A 21,342-nucleotide genomic window follows, 5' to 3' on the forward strand; every position below is an offset into this window, starting at 1 on the left:
TTTTAATCCCTTGATTATTTTTATATGTTACTGTTTGTGATTTTCTTATAATTTTGCAGGAGCTTTGGATATTTTAGAAATACTAACCTGTGTTTCTCACATGTGCTATGTTTTTTTTGTTTGTTTGTTTTTTGTTTTTCAAATCTATTGATCATCTTTAGAGTTTGTCTATGGGCTCTTTTGCCATGTAGATTTTCCATTTTCATGGATTCAAATTGTGTAATGCTTACATTTCCTTTTCTGCTTAGGAAACATTTCCCACTCTAAAATTATTTATTTTCTAAATTTTCTTCCTGTTCATTTTTGGCATTTAAATTACAAATCTATTAGTAATTTATTTTTATATGTTATGTAAAACGGGTGTTTAACTCTTTTCCTCCAGAGAGGCCAATTATGCCAGCACCATTTATGTATTAAACAAAGCATCTTTCCCCTCTAAGCTGACATATAATATCTATAATATCTAATTTGATTCTCATATATACTTGTATCTATTTCAAGACTGCTACTCTGTTCTGCCCAGCTATTTCTCTGTTGCTATGCTAGTACTGTGCTATATTTATTACAGTAGAATGGCAGACTTCAAGCTGCCTACCCAATGTCTTGTATTCTTTTCTTCCTTACTAACAGAACCCTAATTTTCCCTGGGGTAGCAGTGAGGCTAGCTGTAATAGAAAATTATATTTTCTTTCCTTGCTTTCAGATAGGTATGGCCAAGTGACTCAGATCTACTCAGTGAAATGGAAATAGAATTGTTGGGTGGGACTTTTACAGATTTATTTTAAAGTGGGGACAGATAGCTGAGGGAGATGCCTTTTGTCCTGTACTCCCATCAGGATGTCACAAAGCTAGCATACTGGCTTTGTATCATGTACTCTGAAAATCTCCCAGATGAGAGAGCAGATCTTTAAATCAACACTCAAATTGGCTAACACAATCCCTAAGAGATATATGTAATATTGTGCTAAAAAACCATAAAAAGTTTATTATCTTAACCATATTTAAGTGTACACTTCTGTAGTTGAAATAAATTTTAATATCTGGAAAAGCAAATATCTCTTTCATTATTCCCCTGTTTCTTAAATTTCTCTATTATTTTCAGAAATTTTTATTTCCATAGCACTTCACATCAATCCCAGTTACAAAAAGCATGTGCAGTCAGCTGGCTGAGGGCCATGAGATCTGGCTGTGAGATGGAAATCTATGCAGGTCCTATCCGTGGTTGGTGCCTCCTGGTGGTGGTTGACCATTATGTTCCGGGGCGGGGTCAGGCTGTCAAGAGAATCCAGTAATCTCTTGGTCAGTTGTTTGTATAATGAGGCTGTCTGGCCTCCCATACTGTCATGGCTGCTGGGAACACGGCTTCCAAGATTTCCCTTGGGTCCGCTTGGCCAAGAGGGGATCTGTTGAATTGGTTGGGGATGTAGGATCTTATTTTTTATTTCTTACTTATATGAATTGATTATTTCAACTCTGGTCTCAGTGCTTTAGCTTGAAACTTCTAAAACCATATTAAAAAATAATGGCAATAAAGTTGTTTCTGATTTATTCTTGATTTTAACATTTTGTTTTTAGTGTAATGTTGGCTCTTTTTTTTGGTAAATATATAATTTTTTAAACTTGTTTCTTTTTTTATTTTTTACCAAATACCCAGACTTCAAGGAGATAAAACTTCTCTTTTGGAGGAGTAAATGGCTTTCTAAAATAATACGTTTAGTTTTTCTATATCTATTTAGCCTTTGAATGTAAGCAAATGACATTTATAATATATAATCATATAGGATTTGTCTTTTCTCTGGTGCCATGCATTATGTTACTGGATTTCCTGCTGTTGATTCAACCTTACATTACTGGAGTAAACTCTGAGGGGTCATTTTTCTTCAAATACACAGTTACATGTTGATATAATGAATTATATTGATGGATATAATAAACACTTTTTCATGGTATGTTATTCTTTTTATATACTCATGGATTTAATTTGTTAATGTTTTATTTATAATTTTTGCATCAATGTAAGTAAAATTAGTATCACTTTGTATACTGAAGAAATATAGGGAATAATTATATAATAACTATGTAGCTTCCACCTAGCTTAAACTTTGGGAGGCTGAGGTGGGCAGATCATGAGGTCAGGCATTCAAGACCAGGCTGGCCAACATAGTGAAACCCCGTCTCTACTAAAAATACAAAAATTAGCCAGGTGTGGTGGTGGGTGCCTGTAATTCCAGCTGCTTGGGAGGCTGAGGCAGGAGAATTGCGTGAACCTGGGAGGCAGAGGTTGCAGTGAGCCGAGATAGCACCATTGCACTCCAGCCCAGGTGACAGTGTAAGACTTCGTCTCAAAAAAAAAAAAAAAAAAAAATCAATATACCTTTCACTGAAGTCTTTTATGTAGTATAAGTCACATTCTTCTACCTCTTCCAGATGTAACCACCACCCTGAGTTCATGTTTTTAATTCCTTTGCATGCATTTATGTAATAAAAATATAGCATTGCTTTGGATGTTTTAAGATGTTATGCACATGGTCTTGTACCATTCACTTTGCCCACTGCCTAGACAGAGCAGATTTATCAAGACTGGGGAACTGCAACAGAGAAAGAGTAATTCACACAGAACCAGCTTTGTGGGAGACCAGAGTTTTGTTATCTGTGAAATAACTCTCCCTGACCACTTGGCATCAGAGCTTTTAAGGATAATTTGGTGGGTGAGGACCAATGGGTTGGGAGTGCTGATTGGTTGGGTTGAAGATAAAATCATAGGGAGTCAAAGCTGTCCTCTTGCACTTAGTCAGTTCCTGACATGAGGCCACAAGATCAGTCGGGCCAGTTTATTGATCTGGGTGGTGCCAGCTGATCCATCAAGTGTGGAGTCTGCAAAATATCTCAAGCACTGACCATAGATTTTACAATAATGATGTTATTCCCAGGAGCAATTTGAGGAGGGTCAGAATCTTGTGGTCTCTAGTTGCATGACTCCTATACCATAATTTCTAGTGTTTTGCCTAATTTATTAGTCCTCCAAGGTAGACTATTCTCCAGGCAATAAGGGGATTTGTTTTGGGAAAGGTCCATTATCATTTTTGCTTCAAACTATAAATTAAGGTCCTCCCAAAGTTGGTTCAGCCTACACCCAGGAATGAACAAGGACAACTTGGAGATTAGAAGCAAGATGGAGTTGGTTAGGTCAAATTATTTTATTTTCTCAGTTATAATTTTGGAATGACTGTTTCATGATTCTGCTGCTGTTTTAGTTTAACATGATAGCTTTTAGATTTATTTATATTGGCATATGTCGCTCCATTCATTCATTTTTACTGTTGTGTAGCATTTCATCGGGTGAACAGTCAGGGTTTCTCAGACAGAAAAAACAAATGAGGATATATATGTGTGTGTGTATGTGTGTGTGTGTGTGTGTGTGTATATACACACACACATATGAGAAGAGATTTATTATGGGAACTGGCTTGCATGAGAAGTCCCAGGATATGCTGTCTGCAAGCTGGAGAATCAGGAAAGCTGGTGGTGTAATTCAGTCCATGTCCAAAGACCTGAGAAACAGAGGAATCATTGTTATAACCAGGAGCTCTGATGTCTGAGGACAAGAGAAATGGATATCATTGCTCAAGAAGATGGAGTTTACCCTTCCTCCACCTCTTTTGCTCTATTTGGGTGGGTCTCCAATGGATTGGTGAGGGTAGATCTTCTTTATTTAGTGTATTGATTTAAATGCTTATATCTTCCAGAAATACCCTCCCAGATACACCCAGCATGCATCCCTTAGCCCAGGCAAATTGACACATAAAATTAACATCATAGACTGTGAAAGGATAAGGAGTAACTTCGGGATTCTCCCCAGAGCCTCTGCCTTGCAGCGACCCTCCTAACCTCCTCTGTGGTCCTCCAGCCAGAAAGAGGATTTCTCTTGGCGCTTTTTCCACTTATACCCTCTGTGCAGTTCCAGAATTCCGGCTGCTCTAGAGTCTAAGCCCAGGGGCATGGGAGAAGAAAACAGCCCTGAAGAAAATCTCTGCCTGTTGCTTATTCTTTCTGCTTTATATTTCTTTTCAATCTGCTTGCTCTTATTTACTTTTCAGTCCTCAGTTAGTCTATTTATGCATCCTGTCTAGGGTTTTTTGTTATAATCAGTGAGAGAGAGAGAGAGAGAGGATGTGATGTTGCTTACTCTGTCCTAACTGAAAGTAGAAAATCCACATTGAGCTGCCTCTTCACAACTGGGAGAGGGACAGCACGGCCTCAGTCCCTAAGCCCTCTCAGGCTCAAGAATGTTTAGACATCAAGAGGCTGCTGCTTAAATAATTTTTATCTATTTATTTGTTTTATTATTGCTTCCCTGTTTATTCTCCTTTCTCTTCTGGATCTGTCCTTACTGTTGAAATAGGATAGTTCCCTGTCCCCTTTGTAGGACTCACAAAGGGGTTGGCTCATTTACTCAGCTCACAGCTCTCAACCCCTTGTGAAAGGGGAAGCGCTCAGGTGAGTGGGTACAGAGACCAGGACAAGTGCTTCTGGGCAATCAGCAGGAGCAGAACTGTGTGTGGGACCGTGGCAGTGTCTAGGGCATGTGTGACAGTGTGCTCTTTTAGCTTTGCCATCTGCGGAGAGCTTAAGTGTTAAACAGCTCAGTGGATGGTCCAGGTGACAACTTCTTGTACCTGCACCCAGGTCCTTGTCTAGTGTCCAGGAAGAATCAGGTTGCACAAACGAATTGAAGGGTGGTGAATGTAGAGGATTTTTTATTGAGTGGTGGAAGTGGCTCTCAGCAGGATGGGGAGCTGAAAAGGGGATGGAGTGGTAAGGTGGTCCTCCTCTGGAATTCAGCTGCCCTTGGCTGAACTCTTCTCCAAGGTTCTACCATCAAACCATCCCTCTGAAGTCTAATTGCTTCTCTCCAACGTCTGGCTGCTGCTTCTCTTCTCTCCTTTTCTGCTGCTCTGCCACTCTTCTGGTCCACTGGTGGGGTCTGGGGTTTTTATGGTTACAGGATGGGGGCAGCATGGGCCAGGATGGCTTTGGCATAGGCAACATTTGGGTTGGAAAACAGGAATGCATGTTCTCACTTTGTACCATGGGTCCAAGCTTGAGGGGACCGCCCTCTTGTACCCAGTATTTCCCTGCCTCCTGTCCATATCACTATTCCATCTGCCCTTCCAGGGTCTTGCATTTTCCTTCACAATTAAAATATCTTTGTGTTTATATATTAGGAACTATTTTTTTTCTTTTTGTCTTCCCAGAGTACAAATTTGATTCTCATCAGTGAATGCCATTTTGTTTTTTGACTTTTAAAGTTAAAATGTCATAATTTTAACACTTAGAAAATCTTCTTTGTGTTCTAAATTATCTTCTTAAGTCTTCTCATATATCTTTTCCATCAATTTTTCTTTAGTGAAATTCACCTCTTCTAGATTTTAGCTTGGGCTTCTTCTATCAGCTTTTGGATTTCCTGCAGTGAATTTCAATTTTCATTAACTGTTCATAATTTTCTGAAAGTAGTTTAGGCTAGTAGTGTCTCTAGAGCCAGGAGAGTAACACCCTAGTGAGGAGCGTGAGCAGTGTGAGGGCACCCTTCAGGCCCCTCCACAGCACCAAGCCTGAGATCAGTTCCGTTCACCATGGCAGGTATCCTTCAGGTCCACTGGACTTAGCTTCCCAGACAATACACAAGAGACAGCAATTGGAGATGCAGCATCTTCCTCTAGGGAATTGTAGGCTTCTATTAACTGAATAGCCCAAAGGAACCAGAGAACCCATTTTTTCCCTTTGTTACCACTCTTCTTTTTCTTCTCTCTCTCTCTCTCTCTCTCTCTCTCTCTCTCTCTCTCTCTCCCCAATTCCCATGCCTTCTTTCCCCCAGGCATTATGGGAGACTACCTTAATCTAAAGTATAACGTGTGGATGTATGAGCAGGATATTTCTGAAATGAAAAACCGGAAATGGTGGAGAAAGTCTACTTGCTAAAGCTCTCTCTTTTAAAGACATCCACCTACCTCTCCTGATATCTTCCTACTATCGCTTAATTACTATATATGTTAGGGATGCACTTTTCTTCTACTGAAGTATAAACACCACAAAGAAAGAAACTGTGACTGATTTATAATCAATCATGCTATCCTTGAGCTTCATATGGTGCCAGGTCCATTGTAGGCACTTGTATTAGTCTGTTCTCACGCTGCTATGAAGAAATACCTGAGACTGGGTAATTTACAGATAAGAAGTTTAATTGATTCACAGTTAAGCATGGCTGGGGAGGTCTCAGGTAACTTAAAATCATGACAGAAGGCACCTTTACACAGGGCAGCAGGAGAGAGAATAAGAGACAAGCAAAGGGGGAAAAGCCCCATTCTAAAACTGTCACCCCCGTGATTTGATTACCTCCCGCTGGGTCCCTCCCATGACACATGGGGATTATGGGAACTACAATTCAAGATAAAATTTGGGTGGGGACACAGCCAAACCATATCATTACACCCTGACCCCTCCCAGATCTCATGTCCTCACATTTCAAAACACAATCATGCCTTTTCTACAGTCCCTCAAACTCTTAGCTCATTCCAGCATTAACCCAAAAGTACAAGTCTAAAGTCTCATCTGAGACAAGGCAAGTCCCTTCCACCTATCAGGCTGTGGAATTGAAAGCAAGTTAGGTACTTCTTAGATACAATGGGGATACAGGCATTGGGTAAATACACCCATTCCAAATGGGAGAAATTGGCCAAAATGAAGGGGTTACAGGCCCCTGGAAGTCTGAAATCCAGCAGGGCAGTCAAATCTTAAAGCTCTGAAATGATTTCCTTTGACTGTGTGTCTCACATCCAGGTCACACTGATGCAAGAGGTGGGCTCCCATGGCCTTGGGCAGCTCCACCCCTGTGACTGTGCAGGGTACAGCACCCCTCCTGGCTGCTTTCACAGGCTGGCATTGAGCGTCTGCAGCTTTTCCAGGTAAATGGTGCAAGCTGTTGGTGGATCTACCATTCTGGTTTCTGGAGGATGGTGGCCCTCTTCTTACAGCTTCACTAGGCAGTATCCAGTAGGGTCTCTGTGTGGGGCACTAAACCCACATTTCTCTTCCACACTGCCCTAGCAGAAGTTCTCCATGAGGGTTCCATCCCCACAGAAAACTTCTGCCTGGAACATCCAGGCATTTTCATACATCCTCTGAAATCTAGATGGAGGTTTCCAAACCTTGATTTTTACTTCTGTGTACCCACAGGCCCAACACCACATGGAAGCTGCCAAGGCTTAGGGCTTGCACCCTCTGAAGTAATGACCTGAGTTCTACATTGGCCACTTTTAGCCAAGACTGCGGGCAGGGCACAAAGTCCTGAGACTACGCAAAGCAGCAATGCCCTAGGCCTGGCCCACAAAAGCTTTTTTTCTCCTAGGCCTCTGGGCCTGTGATGAGAGGTGCTTCCATGAAGACCTCTGACATGCCCTGGGGCCTTTTTTCCCATTGTCTTGGTGATTAACATTTGGCTCCTCGTCACTTATGCAAATTTCTGCGGCTGACTTGAATTTCTCCTCAGAAAATGTTTTTGTTTTTGTTTTTATATCTCATCATCAGGCTGCAAATTTTCCAAACTTTTATATTCTGCTTCCTTTTAAACCTAAGTTCCAATTTCAAACCATATCTTTATGAATACATACAACTGAATGCCTTTAACAGCACCCAAGTCACACCTTGAATGCTTTGCTGCTTGGAAATTTCTTCTGCCAGATACCCTAAATAATCTTTCTCAAGTTCAAAGTTTCACAGATCTCTAGGTCAGGGACAAAATGCCTCCAGTCTCTTCGCTAAAGCATAGCAAGTGTCACCTTTATTCCAGTTCCCAACAAGTTCCTCATCTCCATGTGAGACCACCTCAGCCTAGACTTCATTGTCCATATCACTATTAGCATTTTGGTCAAAGCCATTCAACAATTCTCTAGGAAGTTCTAAACTTTCCCACATCTTCCCGTCTTCTTCTGAGCCCTCCAAACTGTTCCAACCTCTTCCTGTTACCTGGTTCCAAAGTCACTTTCACATTTTTGGGTATCTTTACAGTAGCACCCCACTCCTAGTATCAATTTACTGTATTAGTTCATTCTCATGGTGCTATGAAGAAATAACTGAGACTGGGTAATTTATAAAGAAAAGAGGTTTAATTGACTTACAGTTCCACATGGCTGGGGAGGCCTCAAGAAACTTACAATCATGGCAGAAGGCACCTCTTCACAGGGTGGCAGGAGAGAGAATGAGTGACAAGCAAAGGGGAAAAAGCCCCTTATAAAACCATCATCCCCATGATTCAATTACCTCCCACTAAGTTTCTCCCATGACACATGGGGTTTATGGAAACTGCAATTCAAGATGAGATTTGGGTGGGGTCACAGCCAAATCATGTCAGCACTCAAAATAGTTATTGAATGAATTCATGAATTTAAATATAAGGCAGTCCCTTTTTATTCTTCTGACTTACCTCAAAAATTTTTACCCTGGGAACCTAATTCAAGATTTTCTGCTTTTTTTTTTTTAATGTAATTTTTCTTAATTTTTTTTTTTTTTTTTTTTTTTTTTTTTTTTTTTTTTTTTTTTTTTTTTAAATATGGAGTCTTGCTATGTTTCTCAGCCTGGTCTCAAACTATTGGACTTTAGTGATCCTCCCACCTAAGCCTCCCAAAGTGCTAGGATTATAGGTGTAAGTCATTGTGTTTGGCTTTAAGGCAATTAGATAATTATTAAAACAATACAAACCTGGGATAAGTAAGAAATAGGCAAGCAGTAATGCTATCAACATATAGACTTTGGGTTGTGATTTCTTGAAAAATTCCATGGAGGAAGTTTATTTGAGGAAGTTCATTCATTCAACTTAGACCAATCTTCTACATGTGACTTGGGAGAAAAAAATCAAGAGCAACATTAAAAAAAAAAGCTAGCAAGCACCTGTGGCTTAGAATATTATGTTGTTTTCTTTAATGCCTAAATCTCTCTTTCAATTCATTATGCTCACAGTGGAGGCCTCACTCTACTACCCATTTGTCCTTCACTACTTAGTACAAGTGTGGTTCAGATGCATAGATTCAGTGTCAAGTAGACCTGCAAGTAAATTCATGTCTCACCAACAAAGCCTCAGTTTAAAAAGTGAGATCAGGAGTTCCTAACTCAGGCATGTTAAGATTAATTGAAATAAGATATGTCAAGTGCCAGCTTAGAGCTTGGAATGTGGAAGCCCACTGAAAGCCTTGCTTCCTCCTCCCTTCAAATGGTGGCTCAGCAGACATGAATGACCTTTGTTCCTTCTTGTCTGCTATTCCCTGGGCAATATGAACCTACTGGACATTTAGGATTAAAAGGAATAGAGTTATATATAGAAGTAAGGTGGAACAATGGGAGTGGGGAGGAAATTAAGGAAAAGGGATAGAGTAAGGGAGAGAGAGGCAAAGAACAAAAAATAAAGAAAGGACAGGGTTCTTAGGGAAGCCATGGTTCAGGCATGATGGGATTATTTAAATAACTTTCTAATATGATTTCTTGCCTCAATTGTCTATCTTTTTAATGTAGTCTTTACACTGCAACCATAGTTATTTTCTTCATTTGTTCATACCATTTCTTATTCCATTACCTCCATCCCAAATCCACATTTACAGCCCTCTAACAATTCCTATGCAGATTGTTTATGATTTTCTAAAAATAACATGACCTCTTCTGCCTTTATTAATTTGAGAATGCTTGTGTCTTGTTGAAATACTACTCAATTTGTCATTTTTAGCTCAAGGACACTGGCTTTCTCATAAACTATGCTCAATTCTTCCAGGTAGAATAAACTGCTTTTTATTGCTTACTCCTATAGAGCTTGGTACATACTTTGATTATTGTACTTATTTTGTCTGCCTTTGTTAATATGAAAAGCATGATTATTAATAATCTTAGTCTCTGAAGTCATGAGTCTATAAGGGGAAACAAAAATTATAAAACATGAATAGAGTCAATAATTAGCTGACAGTTTATAATATTAACCCCAACTCTTCTAAAACTTCTCTTCATTTATCATAAATAATATCTACCTATCACCACAATATCTTTGACATTTTCCCTCTGGTTTTTGGATGCTATAAACATTCCATAATATAATGTAGATATGATGTTAATGAACTGCTGTGAAATTTCATGAACCCCAAAATATAGGAAATCATGAAGTCCAGATAAATGCTGAAATAAACACAAAACTATTCATAAGATGAAAGCCAAGGGAAAATTAACAAGGATGATGACAAAAGCATCAAAGGAGAATCATTTGCATACCCAAGCATTAGAAAATTGATGAAGCTGGCCAACATTCTTACAAATGAGCTCATCCTTACAAAAATGTTATAAAAATTCTAATGGGATATGAAGGTTGCCATACTACATATTTTGTGGAAAAAAATTACCCGTAAAAACCTAACACAAAATTTATCATTTGTTGCAATTATAACCTACAATTTGTTAAACATAAGATAAAATAACATTTTATCATGACTCCGAGTTTCCTTTTTAAAGATTAAATCCGGGCCAAAACTTTTTTTTTTTGACTGTATTTATTCTATGAATTTTTGTTTCCTCCATTTAGAGGCCTCTTTCCAGGTAACAATTGTCCTGGGAAAACAAACTCTTCCTGTAGCTAGTTATTTGTACACCATTGGAAGCTATTAGAATGTCAGCTTCATGAAAAAAAGTACCATGTGTTCACCAGCCAACATAATGACTGGCACATAAACACTAAAATTCCATTTTGTGTGAGCCAGACACTATCTCAGCACTTTATAAAGATGAGCTCACTAAATCATCAATATAAATATTGGAGGTAGGTATTATTATTACCTTTATTTTACTAAGGCACAGAGACGTTAAGTAATTTGTCCAAGGTCACACAGCTTATAAGTGGTAGAGCTTAAAATTAAACCCAAGCAGATTGGTTCCAAAATGTATTCTTCTAGTCATTACACTATGTTGTCTCTGCTGCCTAAAGATGTCTGTAGAATAAGTTAAACTTTGAATGTTTAATAGTCTGAGTATGATAATGTAGTTTTCAGGTCAGACTCAAATGAGCTCTGAGGAGGAAGGAGATCCGTTAAGGAGGCTTATGATAGTTTATAAGAAACGCTAGAAGAAAAATGTAAACACAAAACCGAAAACCTCCAAAACTTCTCCAATGAATCTAAGACCATCTGGCCCCTTTCAATATACATACTATTTTATTCCATTTATATCCTCATTATTTTTTAAAAATATTGATAACATTTATTTTCTGAAATAGAGATAGGGTCTCACTATGTTCACCAGGCTGGCCTTAAACTCCTGGGCTCAAGTGACCCTCCAGCCTCAGCCTCCCAAAGTGCTGGGATTACAGGCATGAGCCACCATACCCAGACTTCATCTTTTTAATTATGAAATAGAATGTATAAAATGTAAATATTACTGAAATACCTTATGCATATTTCACCAACTGTGTTTTCTACTACCTATAGATACATTTTGCATTATAGCCTGAATTGCTTTGCCATAAGTCCTCTATTGACAGTACTGTTTGGTTTCACAGTGGGAATGGTACAGGCTAAAAAAAGATCAAGACTTATTTACTTTCTCTGTAAGGCACTTGACCTGGGGACTAGCAGCAGACCAATGCTGGAATCTCCTTTCCACTTTCATACTCCACCTAGGGTGCACTTGAGGTTTTTTGCTCCCACAGTTTCCTCCAGCAGCCTCATCCTTATCTCACTTTATAGCAACTTACTCTTTTCTAGATCTTTGTTTAGTTTTTACTTCTGTGCCTCAACCTTTTAGGAACCTGCTATCTAGTGGCTGACAGACAGATGCCTCATTTGATGGTCTGCCCAGGACTCCTGGGTTTCCTGAGTTGTCTCAGCAGTTAGAGGTAGGATGATTCTCTCTTACTCAGCTTTTTGTCCCATTCAGGTCCCCAGAGGATTGAGTGAGGCCCACCCACATTACGGAGGGCAACCTGCTTTTCTCAGCCTAGCAATTAAAATGTTAATCTCATCTGGAAATACCCTCTTGAGAGACATATCCAGAATAATGTTTAACCAAATACCTGGGCACTCCGTGGCCTGGTCAAGTTGGCACATAAAATGAACTATCATAGGGGGTAAAGAAAGGTGCCAGCAAAATAGTATGAGGTTGGAAACTGTTGTGGTGAAAGAATAGTGGAAAGTTCCCTGTGGAGGGGCAGAAGAAAGAACTTTCTAGAAGGAATAATTTTTGAAGTCTAACTTTTATGTTTCCTCAATAATTCGAAAAAAATTAACCCCAAATGATTTGTGTGAGTATGGTGAGTGCTGAAAATCATGAGAAGAATGTTTTCACATCAGCACAACACAGAACATAAGCAGCATTTTTGCTGGAGGTGTCTGTCTCCAAGCAAAGTATACCATGCCCCACCCAGTCCCAGGAAGTCATAGGCATCTTTGCACTGCCACAGGGTAGGAAATTCAGGGGTTCAAAGCAAACTTATATATCTTGTGAAAATATTGAAGGGACTAGTTTATATGTATATTTTGTTTGAAAAAAGAGTTCCTCTGATTAAAAGTGAGTTTCTGTATGTGTGTGTTTGTGTGTGTGTGTGTGTTTGTGTGTGTGTGTGTATCTAAAACCACAGAACCCTAATACATGCTACTCAAAAGAGTTCATTTGCTCAAATTATTTTCCAGCTGGGAGCATACTTAGGGATGATAAAGAGACTTTGTGATGATGAACTCAGACAAATTGTGGGAGCTCTAGAGGACAAAGGCTGTGTTTCAGCACCAAGCATATGCCTGGAAAATAGTAGAGGTGCCAATTAATAGTCATTGGATAGAATCCAGCATTTAAGACAGTTACTTTGCTGGCTAGCATGGTCTTACTCTTGGTAAAATCTCGTTCTGGCACAAATTAAGTCTGCCTTTAATATCAACCTCAGTGGAAAATGAAATATTTGCTGCTGATCTCTCCTCACTGGTTCATGAAGAAGCTTCCCTCCTGCTGATTTTAATGATGTTTATGTGTGTGACATGAACACTGTAGCAATTAGTGCTATAAAACACTATAGGAAATGTTTCAATTTTGCAGTTCCCAAGTATTGGGATCTCCATTAATGAGATTTATTGTTGAGCTTTTATCTGTTTTTGTTCAATGATTCATTTTTTGGGGGGAATTTCCCTCATATACCCTTATAAGCATATAGTTGAGAAAAAAAATGAGACAAAGCTCCCCCTCTTTCTCTTTGCTTCTGCCTGAAAATCATCCAGAATATTTATTATCTGTTTCTCCTCTGGAGTCTTCATCATTATATCCTTCTAGACTGGTTCCAGTACCTGGTAATACAACTGTGCAGACTTTATACTATAACTGCCACTGTCTTCTGAAAACATGGGGTAGAGGAGAAGATTTGGGTGTAAACACACAAACACATAGATAAACACATAGACACACGTATAAGACCCTTCTCTCCTCTGGGATTTCTCTTCTAGAGCTGTTCATTATCAGACCAGTGATGCAGGAGGTTTTCAGTGCTGCTTTGCCAGCTGGACCACACTGTCCAGGGCCTCATGGTCCAGGGCTTTCAGCTGTCCAGAGCCTTACTCAGCTCTGAAATCACCGCTGGAGGTACCCCACCCACTTGGCCTGGTGGGCTGCGCTTGATTGTGCTCCAGCCTGTGGCTGGGGTGAGCATGCCACAACCTGCTTCCACCTTGAACACTGGAATCTGGATGAGGGGAATGCAGTAGCACCTGAAAAATGTTAAGATGTCAGCAACCCCGGAGCCCCAAAGTAAGTGTTGTTCCTGCTGCCTGCATCTTGGTGAATGGGGGCATGTTAAGAGCTCTTTCATTCCCATTGCCCCACTCCATCCCACTGTTCCTGGGCTTGTCTGGCCTCACTGCTACTTCCTGTTGCATGGGGTGTCTGGAAGATGCCAGCAGAGGGCAGAGTGTAACAGCCTTTTCCGTACCTTTGTTCAATGGGTTCTGAGCTCTTGTTCCATGTCCAAGAAGAATGAGGTTACACTGACAACTGGAGGGTGATCAGAGCAGAGAGTTTTATTGAGTGATGGAACAGTTTTCAGTGGAAAGGGGACTTGAAGGGGATAGCCCCCTACCCAAAGTTGGGTAGCTCTCTCAAGTGTGGCTGAGTCCAGGGGTTTTATGGGCTCAGAATGGGGGAGTGTGCGGTGGTTGGTTTTTGAGTATACAAAAAAGCATTAAAAAAGCCACCACTCAAAGATGAGCATGGAAGTGTAAAAAACCAATTAGGGAAGGGTAGGTATATGTAAAATAGGTGAAGGGTAGGGATTAATCAGAAGAAAGTATGCTAGTCAGGAAGACAGGTTCTCAATCTGGTCTGTAGATTTATCCAAAACTTGTAGCTTGATTTTCAGGCTTTAACCTGTCTTTAGTTTGAAGGTTGAGTTTCACTGACGATGCTCCCCTGTCTGCCTAGAGTTTGTCTTCCTTCTACTACTATCACCAGGAGCCCAGGGCAAGAGAAACTGAGAATCCTCTCTGGTTGCCAAGGGTTACACTTAATCCCACTTGGAATGTTAAGTAATAACTGCAGCTTCTGGGTGATGGGCAAATGCTGGCCTGGCAAATGTCTGTAAGGCTTCGATTCAGCATCTTTCCAGAATATAATCTTTAAATACAGCGATGGCTCAGAAAGGCTGAAGGCATTTTTATTGCAGAGAGAGATTTTTAACTTGTCAGGAAAATATTTCTTTTCAGGAGAAAGACAATAAATTAATGCATGATAAAAGCTTGTCAGAACTCTTCCTCAGAGCTTAGAAGAGACACTGTCAGGCCATGTATTGATAGGGAAGCAAAGATCTGCAGTGAAAGCTATTCAGGCTTGAGTCTAGGTTGGCTTTCAGCAGTCAGGGATTACCCACTGCTTTCTCTTGCCTTTGAAGTTGGCTCAGGGGCCTCAGGATGGCTGAAATAGCCTATGCCAGTTCTGTACTGGGTGATGAGTTACTCCATAAGTGGTTTTAAGTCTTATCCTCTCTCTAGGTTTACCTTCTTTATAGGGGTTTCTGCTCTGCCCCCTTTACTTTCCTCAACAAGTGAGTGCTGACTATGTCACAGGCATCATGTTGGGAAGGACAGAGTCATTGTCTTTTGCCTCCCATCATTCAGTCAAGCAGTAGGGCAGGGCTGTGCCTTTTATAAATCTGCTCTAGTCTTAGCCAGAACTCAGCAAGTCTTTCTTAATTCCCAAAGGGGGTTGATCCTTTATCTGTCTTTCCAATTTGCATACATTGAACTCACTGAACTACTTGAGACATCCAGGTGAGAATCTCTGAATTTTGAGAGTTTTTTTTAAAAAATAAAATGCAGGTACACTCCTGTATTCCAAAGTTCCCTGCCCTTTCTTTGAAAAGTAAGAGACTTTTCTATTTTTTATTTCTAATTTTTATGGGTACATAGTAGGTGTGTATATTTATGGGGTACACGAGATGTTTTGATACAGGCATGCAATGCAAAATAAGCACGTAATGGGGAATAAAGTATCCATCCCCTCAAGCATTTATCCTTTGATTTACGAATGATCCAATTATACCCTTAAAGTTATTTTAAAATGTACAATTGAGTTATTATTGACTATAGTCGCCCTATTGTGCTATCAAATAGTAGCTCTTACTCATTCTTTCTGTTTTTTTTTTTTTTTTGGTACCCGTTAACAAACCCCACCTCCCTGCCCAACCCCACTATCCTTCCCAGCTTCTAGTAACCATCCTTCTATTCTTTATGTCCATGTGCTCAATTGTTTTGATATTGAGATCCCACAAATAAGTGAGAACATGAATATTTGTCTTTCTGTGCCTGTCTTATTTCACTTAACATGATAAATAATGATCTCCAGGTCCACCCATGTTGTTGCAAATGACTGGATATCATTCTATTTTATGATTGAATAGTACTCCATTATGTATATGTACCACATTTTCTTTACTCATTCATCTGTTGATGGACATTTAGGTTGCTTCCAAGTCTTAGCTATTGTGAACAGTGCTGCAATAAACATTGGAGTGCAGGTATCTTTTTGATATACTAATTTCCTTTCTTTTGGATATACCCAGCAGTGGGATTGATGTGTCATATGGTAGCTCAATTTTTAGTTTTTTGGGGAACTTCCAAACTGTACTAATTTGCATTCCCACCGACAGTGAACAAGGGTTTCCTTTTCTTACATTCTGCCAGTATTTGTTATTGCCTGTCTTTTGTACCTGGACAGAACAAGATCCAGCTGCTCATTCTCATGGTCCAAGCAGACTGGGAAAGAAGGAAGTTTATTTCTGCAACTAGTTATAGGGATAAGGTTGGAGTAACTTACCAGATCAACTCAAAGTTATACATTTTTCTCCAGTGCTTATATATATTCTAAGCTCTTTGCATACATCTGGGAGTGTACCTACAAGTAGGAGTGTCTCATGCAATCTATATCTAATCTTTAACTAGGGTCTAGGGTCTGGAAAGTTTTCTCCAGAGTGTTGGAAAATTTCTTAATCTTAAGTGGGCCCTGGTATGAGGTGTATGTGTAAGAAAGATTTTATTATTTGATCAGAATTTAGGGTCTGAGAAAACCTAGGCTGAGTTGTAATGAGTTTGTTTTCACATTCCAGCCCTTGTACTCAGGTATCAATTTCTCTAGTTCTTTAATGTTTAATTTGTACATTCACCAGCATTATAGTAAAGGGTTAGTGGAAACTGACTGTTCTGGTTGCTAATGGAAACCTGGACCTGCCACATTTTGGATATAAGCCCTTTTAATTGGGGTGAAATGATATCTCATTGTAGTTTTGATTTGCATTTCTCTGATGGTCAGTGATGTTGACACCTTTTAAAATGCCTGTTTGCCATTTGTATGTCTTTTGAAAATGTCTGTTTAGATCTTTTGCATATTTTTGATCAGATTATTAGATTTATTTTCCTATAGAATTGGTTTGAGCTCCTTATGTATTCTGATTATTAATCCCTTGTCAGATGGATAATTTGCAAATATTTTCTCCCATACTGTGGGTTGTCTCCTTACTTTGTTGATTATCTCTTTTGCTGTTCAGACTCTTTTTAACTTGATGTAATCCCATTTGCTTTGGTTGCCTGTGCTTGTGGGGTTACTCAATAAATTTTTTCCCAGACCAATGTCCTGGAGATTTTTTCCAATTTTTTTTGGAGTGTTTTCGTAGTTTGAAGTCTGAAATTTAAGTCTTTAATATATCTTAATTTTATTTTTGAATATGGTGATAGATAGGGCTCAAGCTTAATTCTGCTGCTTGTGGATGTTTAGTTTTCCCAGCACCATTTATTGAAGAGACTGTCTTTCCCCCAATGTATGTTCTTCATACCTTTGTCAAAAATAAGTTCACCATAGGTATATAGATTTGTTTCTGGGTTCTCTATTATGTTACATTGATATATGTCTGTTTTTATGCCAGTACTATGCTGTTTTGGTTACTATAGCTCTGTAATGTAATTTGAAGTCAAGTAATATGATTCCTCCAGTTTTGTTCTTTTTACTTAGGATAGCTTTGACTATATTGGATTTTTAGTGGTTCCACAAAACTTCAGATTTGTTTTTTTCTATTTATGTGAAGAATGTTATTGGTATTTTAATAGGAATTACATTGAATCTATAGATTGCTTTGGGTACTATAAACATTTTAACAATATTAATTCATCCAATCCGTGAATATGGAATATTTTCCCATTTTTTTGTGTCCTCTTCAATTTCTTTTATCAGTGATTTATAGTTTTCATTATAGAGATCTTTTACTTCTTTGGTTAATTCCTAGGTATTTAATTTTATGTGTGGCTACTGTAAATGGGATTACTTTTTAATTTATTTTTCACATTGTTCATTGTTGGCCTATAGCAATGCAATTGATTTTTTATGCTGATTTTGTGTCCTGGAACTTTGCTGAATTTGTTTATCACTTCTAATAGTTTTCTTGTGGAGTCTGTAGCGTTTTTCAAATATAAGACCATGTCATCTGCAAACAAGGACAATTTGACTTCTTCCTTTTCAATTTGGATGTCCTTTGTATCTTTCTCTTGTCTGATTTCTCTAGCTAGGACTTCCCATACTATGTTGGATAACTGGCGAAAGTGGGCATCTTTTTGTGTTCCAGATCTTATAGAAAAGGCTTTTAGTTTTTCCCCACTCAGTATAATACTAGTTATGGGTCTGATTTATATGGTTTTTATTTTGTTGAGGTATATTCCTTCTATCCCCAGTTTTTTGAGGGTTTTTCTCATAAAGGGATGTTGAATTTTATCAAATGGTTTTTCAGCATCAATTGAAATAATTATATGGTATTTGTCCTTTATTCTGTTGATATGATATATAATATTGATTGATTTTTGAGTGTTGAACCATCCTTGCATCCCAGAGATACATCCCACTTAGTCATAATGAATGATTTTTCTAATATATTGCTCAATTCAGTTTGCTAGTATTTTGTTGAGGATTTTTGCATCAATATTTATCAGAGATATTGGCCTGTAGTTTTTATTATTGATATCTTTGTCTAGTATTGATATCAGGGTAATATTGGCCCCATGGAATGAGTTTGGAAGTATTCTCTCCTCCTTTATTTTTTGGAATCCTTTTTTATATTTATTATTATTTTTTAAACTTTTTAGATGGAGTTTCACTCTGTCACCCACACAGGAGTGCACTGCAACCGCCGCTTCCTGGGATCAAGTGATTTTCCTCCCTCAGCCTCCCAAGTAGCTGAGATTTCAGGTGCCGTTCACCATGCCCAGCTAATTTTTGTATTTTTAGTAGAGATGGGGTTTCACCATGTTTGCCAGGCTGGTTTCGAACTCCTGACCTCAAGTTGTCTGTCCACCTTGGCCTCCCAAAGTGCTGAGATTACAGGCCTGACCCACCACGTCTGGCCTTTGGAATAGTTTGAGTAGGATTGTTATTAGTTTTATTGAGTAGGATTGTTATTAGGTCCTGGCCTTTTCTTTACTGGAGACTTCTTATTACAGCTTTGATCTTGTTACTCATTATTAGTCTGTTCAGATTTTGGATTTCTTCATAATTCAATCTTGGTAGGTTGTATAGGTCTAGGAATTTATTCATTTATTCTAGATTTTCCAATTTATTGACATTTAGTTGCTCATAATAGCCCTAATGACCGTTTGAATTTCTGCAGTTGTAATGTCTCTTTTTTCATTTTGATTTTATTTATTTGGATCTTCTCTCTGTTTTTCTTAGTCTTACTTAAAGTTGGTCAATTTTGTTTATTCAAAAAATCAACATTTTCATACATTGTTCTTTTGTGGTTTTTTAAATTTCAATTTTATTTATACCTATTCCAATCCTTATTTTTTTTTCTTCTACTAATTTTGGGTTTGGTTTGCCCTTGCTTTTCTAATTCTTTAGGATGAATCATTAGATTGTTCATTTGAAGTTTTACCTCTTTTTTGACATAGGCACTTATAGCTATAAACTTCCCTCTGAGTACTGCTTTTGCTGTATCCCATAGGTTTGGTATGTTGTATTTCCATTATCATTTGTTTCAAAACAATTTTCAATTTTCTTAATTGCTTTATTGATTCATTGGACATTCAGGAGCATACTAATTTCCACGTATTTGTATAGTTTCCAAAATTCAGTTTTATTTATTTCTAGTTTTATTCCATTGTAATCAGAGAAGATGCTAGATATTATTTTAGTATTTAAAAAATGTTTTAAAACTTGTTTTGTTACATAACATATGGTCTATCCATGAGAATTATCCATGCACTGAGGAATGGAATGTGTATTCTGCAGCTCTTGGATAAAATGTTCTGTAAATATTTATTAGATATATTTGGTATATAGTGCAGATTAGGTTCCATGTTTCTTTGTTGTTTTTCTGTCTGGATTATCTGTCCAGTGCTGAAAGTGGGATGTTGAAGTTTCCAGCTATTACTGTATTGGGGCCTATGTCTCTCTTTAGCTCTAGTAATATTTGCTTTCTATATCTGGGTGCTCCAGTGTTGGGCACATTTGTATTTACAGTTGTTATATCCTCTTGCTGAATTGACCCCCTTATTATTATATAGTGACCTTCTTTGTATCTTCTTATAGTTTTTGTCTTGAAATCTATTTTGTCTGATATAAGAATAATGACTCCTTCTCTGTTTTGGTTTCCATTGGCATAGAATAATTTTTTCCATCCCTTTATTTTCAGTCTATGTGTATCTTTATAGGTGAAGTGTGTTTCTTGTAGGCAACAAATCAATGAATCTTGTCTCTTCATCATTTCGGTCAGTCTATGTCTTGTGCTTGATGTGTTTAGTCTATTTATATTCACTGCTATTATTGATAAGTAAGAACTTACTCCTGTCATTTTGTTGTTTTCTGGTTATTTTCTGGTATTCTCTTCTGTCTTTCTTTCCTTCCTGTCTTCCTCTAGTAAAGATGATTTTCACTTTTGATGTGATTTAGTTTCTTGCTTTGTATTTTTTGTGTCTCCATTGTATATTTTTTGGTTTGAGGTTACTATGAGGCTTGCAAATATTATCTCATAAACCATTATTCTAACCTGATAACAACTTGACACTATTTGCACAAACAAGCAAAAAGAAAACTAATAAAAAGTCTGTGCCTTATCTTCATCCCCCAACTTCTTAACTTTATGTGGTTTCTACTTATATCTTATTGTACTATGTATTAAAAAGTTGCTATAGTTATTTTTGATTTGTTCATCATTGATTCTTTCTCCTTAGGATAAGAGTAGTTTATACAACACAGCTACAGTGTTATAATATTCAGTGTTTTTCTGTGTACTTACCATTACTAGTGAGTTTTGAAACTTCAGATGATTTCTTATTGCTTATTAATGTCCTTTTCTTTCTGATTGAAGTGCTCCCTATAGTGTTTCTTATAGAACAGATCTGGTATTGAGATCCCTCAGCTTTTGTTTGTTGAGTAATTTTTTATTTCTCCTTCATATTTAAGGATATTTTCACTGGATATACTATTCTAGGGTGAAGTTTTCTTTTTTCTTTCAGCTCTTTAAATATGTCATGCTACTCTCTCCTGGCTTGTAAGGTTTCCACTGAAAAGTCTGCTGCCAGACACATTGGAACTCTCCTGTATGTAATTTGTTTCTTCTCTATTGCTTTTAGGATCCTTTGTTGCTGACCTTTGGGAGTCTGATTTGTTAAATGCCTCAAGGTAGACTTCTTTGGGTTAAATCTGCTTGATGTTCTATAAGCCTTTCATATTTGGATATTGAAATCTTTATATCAGTTTGGAAAGTTCTCTGTTATCCCTCTGAATAAACCTACTCCTATCTCTCTAGGTCCTCTT

The sequence above is a fragment of the Chlorocebus sabaeus genome, chromosome 4, assembly GCF_047675955.1.
Source record: "Chlorocebus sabaeus isolate Y175 chromosome 4, mChlSab1.0.hap1, whole genome shotgun sequence".
NCBI classification, from domain to species: Eukaryota; Metazoa; Chordata; class Mammalia; order Primates; family Cercopithecidae; genus Chlorocebus; species Chlorocebus sabaeus.